General features: G+C 58.7%; 1 non-coding gene across 1 annotated transcript; it reads right to left on the minus strand.

The window, feature by feature from the left end:
• Positions 1 to 3,364: 3,364 nt before the first annotated feature.
• On the minus strand, positions 3,365 to 3,483 carry LOC131865614 (5S ribosomal RNA). Its single transcript, XR_009364333.1, has one exon. It is a non-coding gene; the product is annotated as a 5S ribosomal RNA (ribosomal RNA).
• Between the last annotated feature and the right edge of the window lie 6,739 nt (positions 3,484 to 10,222).

Genomic DNA, 10,222 nt, shown 5'->3' on the forward strand with positions numbered 1-10,222 from the left:
TCGGAGCCCGGTTTGCCCCGGGTGTGCACCTCGGGTGGGCACCTTGGTGCGCATGCCTTGCCTGGGCTGCGCACCAGGGCGGGCTCAAGATGGCACCCGCGTTCCTTTTTTTTCACTATCTTTCAAAACGGAAATTTTAAAATCTCATTTTTTTTTGCCTTTTTCTGGAAATTAGTGAAGGCAGCGCATCAAAGGTGCGCACCTCGCTGCCCACCACGGTGCGCAACGCCGGTGGGCACCCGGGAGTGCTTCGAAGTGTGCTCCAAGGTGCTGCGTGCACGTTGTCGGAGCCCGGTTTGCCCCGGGTGCGCACCTCGCGTGCACCTTCGTCGGGGTGGGCACCTTGGCTGGGTTTGCCCCGGCTGCGCTCCGAAGCGGGGTTATTGGAGCGCCGCCTCTTTTTTTGTCGGAGCGTTTGGTGGGGTTTCTCGCATTGGCTCTTCCGAGGCCCGGTTGCCACCCTGGCGCGCACGAAGTCGGAAGTAGGGTTAATTGCCCGGGTGCGCACCTTTGCCAGGGTGGGCACCTTACCTGGGCTGCGCACCAGGGCGGGCTCAAGATGGCACGCGCGTTCCGTTTTTTTCACTATCTTTCAAAACGGAAATTTTAAAATCTCCTTTTTTTTTTGCCTTTTCTGGAAATTAGTGAAGGCAGCGCATCAAAGGTGCGCACCTCGCTGCCCACCTTGGTGTGCTCTGAGGTGCGCACCCGGGAGCGCTACGAAGTGTGCTCCAAGGTGCGGCGTGCACGTTGTCGGAGCCCGGTTTGCCCCGGGTGCGCACCTCGCCTGCACCTTGGCCGGGGTGGGCACCTTGGCTGGGTTTGCCCAGGGTGCGCTCCGAAGCGGGGTTACTGGAGCGCCCCCTCTTTTTTTGTCAGAGCGTTTGGTGGGGTTTCTCGCATTGGCTCTTCCCAGGCCCGGTTGTTGGGTGCGCTCCCACCCTGGCGCGCGCGAAGTTGGAAGTTGGGTTAATTGCCCGGGCGCGCACCTTCGCCAGGGTGGGCACCTTGGTGCGCACACCTTGGCTGGGCTGCGCACCAGGGCGGGCTCAAGATGGCACCAGCATTCCCTTTTTCTCACTATCTTTCAAAACGGAAATTTTAAAATCTCGTTTTTTTTTTGCCTTTTATGGAAATTAGTGAAGGCATCGCATCAAAGGTGCGCACCTCGCTGCCCACCTTGGTGTGCTCCGAGGTGCCCACCACGGTGCGCAACGCCGGTGCGAACCCGGGAGCGCCCCGATGTGTGCTCCAAGGTGCGGCGTGCACGAAGTCGGACCCCGGTTTGCCCCGGGTGCGCACCTCGCGTGCACCTTGGTGCGCACACCTTGGCTGGGTTGCGCGGCCTGGTGGGCACCATGGTGCGCACCAAGGAGCGCTCCGAAGTGTGCTCCAAGGTGCGGCGTGCACGAAGTCGGAGCCCGGTTTGCCCCGGGTACGCACCTCGCGTGCACCTTCGCCGGGGTGGGCACCTCGGCTGGGTTGCGCGCCCTGGTGCGCACCAAGGAGCGCTCCGAAGTGTGCTCCAAGGTGCGGCGTGCACGAAGTCGGAGCCCGGTTTGCCCCGGGTGCGCACCTTCGCCGCGGTGCGCACCATGGCGTGCACGAAGTCGGAGCCCGGTTTGCCCCGGGTGCGCACCTCGCGTGCACCTTCGGCGGGGTTGCGCGCCCTGGTGGGCACCATGGTGCGCACCAAGGAGCGCTCCGAAGTGTGCTCCAAGGTGCGGCGTGCACGAAGTCGGAGCCCGGTTTGCCCCGGGTGCGCACCTCGCGTGCACCTTCGGCGGGGTTGCGCGCCCTGGTGGGCACCATGGTGCGCACCAAGGAGCGCTCCGAAGTGTGCTCCAAGGTGCGGCGTGCACGAAGTCGGAGCCCGGTTTGCCCCGGGTGCGCACCTCGCGTGCACCTTCGCCGCGGTGGGCACCATGGCGTGCACGAAGTCGGAGCCCGGTTTGCCCCGGGTGCGCACCTCGCGTGCACCTTCGCCGGGGTGGGCACCTCGGCTGGGTTGCGCGCCCTGGTGCGCACCAAGGAGCGCTCCGAAGTGTGCTCCAAGGTGCGGCGTGCACGAAGTCGGAGCCCGGTTTGCCCCGGGTGCGCACCTCGCGTGCACCTTCGCCAGGGTGGGCACCTCGGTGCGCACACCTTCTCAATGTTTTCTTGCCTTTTCTGGAAATTGGTGAAGGCAGCGCATCAAAGGTGCGCACCTCGGTGTGCTCCGAGGTGCGAACCCGAGAGCGCTCCGAGGTGCCCACGAAGTCGAAAGTCGGGTTAATTGCATTGTTTTCCCCGGGTGCGCTCCGAGGTGCGCAACATCGGCGCGCACCAAGGAGGGCTCCGAAGTGTGCTCCAAGGTGCGCACGATGGCGTGCACCTCTGGTGCGCACGATTCGGAGCTCGGTTTGACCGGGGTGCGCACACCTTGGCTGGGTTGCGCACCTTTTGTGCGCTCCAAGGTGCGCACGAAGTCGGAGCTCGGTTTGCCCCGGGTGCGCACCTTCGCCAGGGTGCGCACCTTGATGCGCACGCCTTGGCTGGGCTGCGCACCTTGGTGGGCGCCATGGTGCGCACCTTTCGTGCGCTCCAAGGTGCGCACGAAGTCGGAGCTCGGTTTGCCCCGGGTGCGCACCTTGGTGGGCGCCATGGTGCACTCCGAGGTGCCCAAGATTGGTGCGCACCAAGGAGCGCTCCGAAGTGCGCTCCAAGGTGCGCGCGAAGTCGAAAGTTGGGTTAATTGTCCGGTTTGCCTCGGGTGCGCACCTTGCGTGCACCTTCGCCAGGGTGGGCGCCTTGGTGCGCACACCTTGGCTGGGCTGCGCACACCTTGGCACCCGCGTTTCCTTCATTTTAAATTTTTTTTTTTTACAATCTCTCAAGTGGGAAATTCTATAATCTCAACTTTTTTTGCCTTTTCAGGAAACTTTTGAATGGAGCGCATCATTGGTGCGCTCCGAAGTGTGCTCCAAAGCTCTCTCCAGCTGCGTGCACCTGCCCCGGCCGCGCACCCGGCCCCGCCCAGCTTCGCTCACCTGTCCCGGGCGTCTGGTGCGGAACCTTAGAGTAAGAAACATCACCGTGCACCTTGGCCAACGTGCGCGACTCGACCGAGCGCGCACTGGCCGAGGTGCACACCGATTTCACCTGGGTGCGCGCGCAGCACCTCAGGCGCACCGGGGTGCGCGCACAACGCCCGGGTTGCACCGTGGCCTGTGTGCTCGGGGCGCCTCGGGTGCGCGCTCGGTGTCGCCCCCGCGCGCGCGGTAGTGCGGGCAGCGCACCCCGGCCCGGCCCGGCCCCGACGAGAACGCAAACGGGCAAAAGGTTTATTCAAATAGCATTGCGACGCCCGGCGAAAAACTAAAAAAGGGTGCAACACCGGGACTTCCCGGGAGGTCACCCATCCCAGTACTACTCCGGCCCAAGCGCGCTTAACTGCGGAGTTCTGATGGGATCCGGTGCACTAACGCTGGTATGATCGCACCCGTTATGAGCTTGTCGCAGTGTGTACTTAGCAAACCGCGACCCACGTGCGAATCCACCCCGGCCACCCACCCCCGTCGAGGTGCACACCCTCCCTCGCGAAGTGCGCCCCGTTCGCCAAGTGTGAGCCCTGCCCGGGTGCGCGCACCTTGCTAGGGCGTCGGGTGTGCACCCGGCCCGGCCTACGTGCGTGCACCTGGAGGGGGCGTCGTGTGCGTGCAGTGTCCCGTCTGCAACGCGGTGCCCACACACCACCTCGGGCGCAACGACCTGCGCTCACATGTGGGCCGAGTGCACCTTGGTGCATGTTCGGGGCGCCTCGGGTGCACGCTCGATCTTGCCCCGGTGCACCAAGGCGCTCGGTTTGCCCCGGGTGCGCACTTGGTGCAAGGTGGGCACCCAAAATAGGGATCAAGCACCAAAACACAAGTTTCGGGATGCAAAATGGGACCCAAGGACCACAAATGCGTTCCAAGACCCATGATGGGTCCACGAGAACAAAAATGTGTTCCGAGACTTAATAAACAAATATTGGGTTTTAGGAGAAGAAACATGCTCTGATGCCCAAAACGAGAATCGACCCCGAAAAGGCCACAGGCCAAAAGTGGGATGCGAGACAAAAAAAAATGGGACCCGAGGACCAAAATTGGGTTCCCAGGTCGAAGACAGGGCAACCGGACAAGAAACGACCTCTAAGGCTCGAAATGAGTCCCGACGACTAAAACTTGACAAGAAGCACCCATCAGGCACCCAACTCGACACCCATGGGATGCCGACCCACCCGGGCTTCCACCTAGCACACCTTGGCACCCACCCACCCTCGCACCCAACCTCGCACCCAACTTAGCACCTTTGAACCCACATTGGCACTCACCCTGACCCTGGCACCTTGGAACCCACATTGGCACTCACCTTGACCCTGGCACCCACCTTTGCACTCACCTTGGGACCCACCCTGGCTCCCACCTCGGCACCCACCCAGACACCCACCTTGGTTCCTTGGCACCCACCTTGGATCCTTGGCACCCACCCCGACACCCACCTTGGCACGCAACTTGGCTACTTGCCACCCACCTTGGCTCCTTGACGCCCACCCCGACAACCACCCCGTGACCTACCCTGGCTAGGGTTGGTGCACACCCACCCTGGTGCCCACCTTGGCACCCACCCTATGACCCACCTTGGCACGCACCTTAGTACCCACCCCGTTACCCACCCTAGGACCCACCCCGTGACCCACCTTGGCCAGGGTGGGTGCACCCACCCTGGTGCCCACCTTGGCACCCACCCATCCTAGCACCCAGCCTGTGACCGGGCTTGGAACCCAACCTTGCACCCGCACCCGTCTTGGCCAGTGTGGGTGCGCACCCATCCTGGCACCCACGTTGTGACACACCCTTTAACCCACGCACCCTAGCACCCACGTTGGCACCCACCTTGGAACCCAACCTAGCAACTTGGCACCCACCCCGTGACCCACCTTGGCATCCACCATAGCAGTCGCCGACTTGGCACCCACCTCGGCACCCACCTTGACACTTGTGGACCCACCTTGCCACTCACCCTAGCATCGACCCATCCTAGCACCCACCCTGGCACCTTTGCACCCTAGCACTCACCCATCCTAGCACCTAACCTGTGACCCACCTTGACACTCACCCTCGCACCCACCTTGGAACCCAACCTAGCACCCACCCACCCTGACACCAACCCTAGCACCTACCCACCCTTGCACCCACCCTGTGACCCATCTTGGCACCCACCCATCCTACCACTCAACCTATCACCCACCTTCTCACCCACCTTGGCATCCACCTTAGCACCCACCCACACTGGCACCTTGGCACCCACCTCGGGCAAGGTGGGTGCACACCCACCCTGGCACCCAATTTAGAACCCACCGAGCATGTTACCCACCTTGGCACCCACATTGCAGCCCACCCTAGTACCCACCCTATGACCCACATTGGCATCCACACCCTAGCACCCAGGCACCTCGACACCCGCCTTGACACCCACCCTAGCACTGAACCTGTGACCCACCTTGGAACTCACCCTAGAACCCACCCACCCTGTGAACCACCTTGGCATCCACCTTAGCACCCACCCACCTTGGCACCCACTCTAGCACTCACCCATCCTAACACCCAACTTGTTACCCACCTTGGCACCCGCCCTCGCGTCCACCTTGAAACCCACCCTAGCACCCACCCACGCAGGAGCCCACCTTGGCACCCAACCTAACACCCACGCATCCTGGCACCCAACTTGTGACCCACCTTGGAACCCACCCTAGTACCCACCTTTGAACCCACTATATCACCAACCCACCTTGGCACCCACCCTATGACCCTCTTTGGAATCCACCCTAGCACGCACCCACCCTGGCACCCACCATGGAGCGCACCCTAGCACCCACCCACCTCGGCACGCACCTCAACACCCACCTTGGTGTGCGCACTGCGCCAACCTCTCAAAGACCCTATGTGGTGCGCTCCAAAGTGTACACCTTTGGTGCGCTCCAAGGTGCGCACCTTTGGTGCACACCGAGGTGCACACCAAAGTGTGCACCGAGGTGAGCACCAAAGTGCACTCCAGGGTGCACACCAAGGCGTGCACCTTTGGTGCGGTCAATGCAAACGAATTCGGAAGTTGGGGTCGATGTCCTAATCGCTGCTGCAGACTACACGTATGAGAATCGGACAAATAGCTTTATATAGGGGAGGTGTTGCGTTTGATGGGTCGACTCCCCTGGTTGTGTGCACTGCACCAACTTCAAAGACCCTGTCTTGTTTAAGAAGTCAAAAGTTGGGGTGGATGTCCTAATCATTGCTGCAGTCTACGCATGTATGAGAATCAGACAAATAGCTTATATAGGGGAGGTGTTGCATTCGGTGGGTTGACTCCCCTGGTTGTGCGCACTGCGCCAACCTCAAAGACCCCGCATAGCAGAAGAAGTCGGAAGTCGGATTTTGGTGAGCACCAAGGCGTGCACCTTTGGTGCGGTCAACGCAGACGAATTCAGAAGTTGGGGTGGATGTCCTAATCGTTGTTGCAGGCTACACATGTATGAGAATCAGACAAATAGCTTATATAGGGGAGGTGTTGGGTTTGATGGGTCAACTCCCTTGGTTGTGCGCATTACGCCAACCTCAAAGACCTTGTTTTCGTTAAGAAGTCAAAAGTTGGGGTCAATGTCCTAATGGCTCCTGCAGGCTACACATGTATGAGAATCGGACAAATAGCTTATATAGGGGAGGTGTTGGGTTTGATGGGTCGACTCCCCTGGTTGTGCGCATTACGTCAACCTCAAAGACCTTGTTTTCGTTAAGAAGTCAAAAGTTGGGGTCGATGTCCTAATTGCTCCTGTAGACTACACATGTATGAGAATCAGACAAATAGCTTATATAGGGGAGGTGTTGGGTTTGATGGGTTGACTCCCCTAGTTGTTCGCATTACACCAACCTCAAAGACCTTGTTTTCGTTTAGAAGCCGAAAGTTGGGGTCGATGTCCTAATTGCTCCTGCAGGCTACGCATGTATGAGAATCAGACAAATAGCTTATATAGGGGAGGTGTTGGGTTTGATGGGTCGACTCCCCTGGTTGTGCGCATTGCGCCAACCTCAAAGACCCTGCATTGCGGATGAAGTCGAAAGTCAGAGTTTGGTGTGCTACAAGGTGTGGTCGAAGGTGCTCACCTAGGTGTGCACCTTTGGAGCACAGGAAAAGTGCCCTCCAAAAGTGCGCACCTTTGGAGTGCACAAAAGTGCCCTCCAAAAGTGCGCACCTTTGGAGCGCAGAAAAGTGCCCTCCAAAAAGTGCCCTCCAAAAGTGCGCACCTTTGGAGCGCAGAAAAGTGCCCTCCAAAAGTGCGCACCTTTGGAGCGCAGAAAAGTGCCCTCCAAAAAGTGCCCTCCAAAAGTGCGCACCTTTGGAGCGCAGAAAAGTGCCCTCCAAAAGTGCGCACCTTTGGAGCGCAGAAAAGTGCCCTCCAAAAAGTGCCCTCCAAAAGTGCGCACCTTTGGAGCGCAGAAAAGTGCCCTCCAAAAAGTGCCCTCCAAAAGTGCGCACCTTTGGAGCGCAGAAAAGTGCCCTCCAAAAAGTGCCCTCCAAAAGTGCGCACCTTTGGAGCGCAGAAAAGTGCCCTCCAAAAAGTGCCCTCCAAAAGTGCGCACCTTTGGAGCGCAGAAAAGTGCCCTCCAAAAAGTGCCCTCCAAAAGTGCGCACCTTTGGAGCGCAGAAAAGTGCCCTCCAAAAGTGCGCACCTTTGGAGCGCACAAAAGTGCCCTCCAAAAGTGCGCACTTTTGGTGCGCACCAAGGCGCTGGTTCGGTCGTTGCAGGCGAGTTCGGAAGTTGGGGTCGATGTCCTGAGCGGAGGTGCAAACTACACAGGTGTCGGAATCGGACAAATAGCTTATATAGGGGAGGTGTATGCTTCGATGGGTCGACTCCCCAGGTTGAGCGCACCGCGCCAACCTCAAAGACCCTACGGTATGGATGAAGTCGGAAGTTGGGTCCGATGACCAATTCGATTAGTAGGTATGCTCATGAGGTCGGAATTTGGGTCCGATGACCTGCCATGTGCAGGAAGGCGAATGTTGACACTGTGCGTTGCAAGGTGCACACCAAGGCGCTGGTGCGGTCTTTTTAGTCGAGTTCGGAAGTTGGGGTCGATGTCCTGATCGGAGGTGCAAGCTACACAGGTGTGGGAATCGGACAAATAGCTTATATAGGGGAGGTGTATGCTTCGTTGGGTCGACTCCCCGGGTTGAGCGCACCGCGCCAACCTCAAAGACCCTACGGTATGGATGAAGTCGGAAGTTGGGTCCGATGACCGATTCGATATGTAGGCATACTCGCGAGGTCGGAATTTGGGTTCGATGACCTGCCACGTGCAGGAAGGCGAATGTTGGCACTGTGCGTTGCAAGGTGCGCACCAAGGCGCTGGTTCGGTCGTTGGAGGCGAGTTCGGAAGTTGGGGTCGATGTCTTGATCGGAGGTGCAAACTACACAGGTGTGGGAATCGGACAAATAGCTTATATAGGGGAGGTGTATGCTTCGTTGGGTCGACTCCCCGGGTTGAGCGCACCGCGCCAACCTCAAAGACCCTACGGTATGGATGAAGTCGGAAGTTGGGTCCGATGACCGATTCGATATGTAGGCATACTCGCGAGGTCGGAATTTGGGTCCGATGACCTGCCATGTGCAGGAAGGCGAATGTTGGGACTGTGCGTCGCAAGGTGCGCACCAAGGCGCTGGTGCCGTCGTTGCAGTCGAGTTCGGAAGTTGGGGTCGATGTCCTGGTCAGAGGTGCAAACTACACAGGTGTGGGAATCGGACAAATAGCTTATATAGGGGAGGTGTATGCTTCGATGGGTCGACTCCCTGGGTTGAGCGCACCGCGCCAACCTCAAAGACCCTACAGTATGGATGAAGTCGGAAGTTGGGTCCGATGACCGATTCGATACGTAGGCATATTGGCGAGGTCTGAATTTGTGTCCGATGACCTGCCATGCGCAGGAAGGCGGAATTTGGGTCCGATGACCGAGTTGATGGCGTGCCATGCGCAGAAAGGCGGAATTTGGGTCCGATGACCGAGTTGATGTTGATGGCCCGCCATGCACAGGAAGGCGGAATTTGGGTCCGATGACCGATTTGAAGGCGTGCCATACGCAAAAAGGCGGAGTTTGGGTCCGATGACCGAGTTGATATTGATGGCCCGCCATGCGCAGGAAGGCGGAATTTGGGTCCGATGACCTGACATACGCATGGAGTCCGACTCGGGGGCCGATGTTCGATTCGATGACTTGCATTGTGGGTAAAGTCGGAAGTTGTGGTCTTTGACCCGATTCGATGACCAGACTTCGGCTGCTTGAGAATCGGACAAATAACTTATATAGGGGAGGTAGTGTTCTCGAGCATCCTCCCCCCGTGCCCGTTTATGTCGATTGATGCTGGTGCTCGACTGGTTGGAGCGCTCGGATGCAAAAATCTTGCACCAGGATTTATCGATTGTGATGGACACGGCAAGTCTCCTGATTGCTATGCAGGAGCTCATCGTGAATCTCTATGCGGCCTTGGTATGGACTCGACCTGCGGAATGGTTCGGCAATGGTAGTCGCTCCAACACGTCCTTGCAATGGCCACAGAGGTGATTCGACTAGAGCTCCAGTCTAGCTTTTGGGTTGCTTGGCGGACTGGTATAGCCGCGATCGAGTTCCGGCCATGAACGTTTTAGATAGCTCTTGGGCTTTCTGGGACGGAAGTCGGAAGTTTGGGCTGTTGTCCGATTTGATGACCATTCTTCGGATGTGTGAGAATCGGACAAATAACTTATATAGGGGACTGTGTTGTCTCACGCAGCCCCCTCCGTGCCCCTCTATCTCGACCGATGTTGGTGCTTGAAAGGGTTGGGATCGCTCGGATTTATAAACGTGCACCACCATTTGTCGAGTGTGAGGGACGCGGCAGGTCTCCTAAATGCTATGCGGGCGCTCTCTGAGAATCTCTATCCGGCCTCGACACAGACTAGTCTTGCTGAATGGTTTGGCACTGGTAGTCGATCCAACACGTCGTTGTTGTGGCCGCCTAGGCGATTCGATTCGAGCCCCCGTCTAGCTTTTGGGTTGCTTGGCGGATTTTGCCCTATCCGCAAGTGAGCTCGGTCCCTAAACGTTCGAGAAACCCGATTGCTATGCGCCGACTCTCTTTCTTGCGAGCCTCCATCTAGCTTTTGGGTCT

This window comes from Cryptomeria japonica, unplaced genomic scaffold, assembly GCF_030272615.1.
Source record: "Cryptomeria japonica unplaced genomic scaffold, Sugi_1.0 HiC_scaffold_115, whole genome shotgun sequence".
Lineage (NCBI taxonomy): Eukaryota > Viridiplantae > Streptophyta > Pinopsida > Cupressales > Cupressaceae > Cryptomeria > Cryptomeria japonica.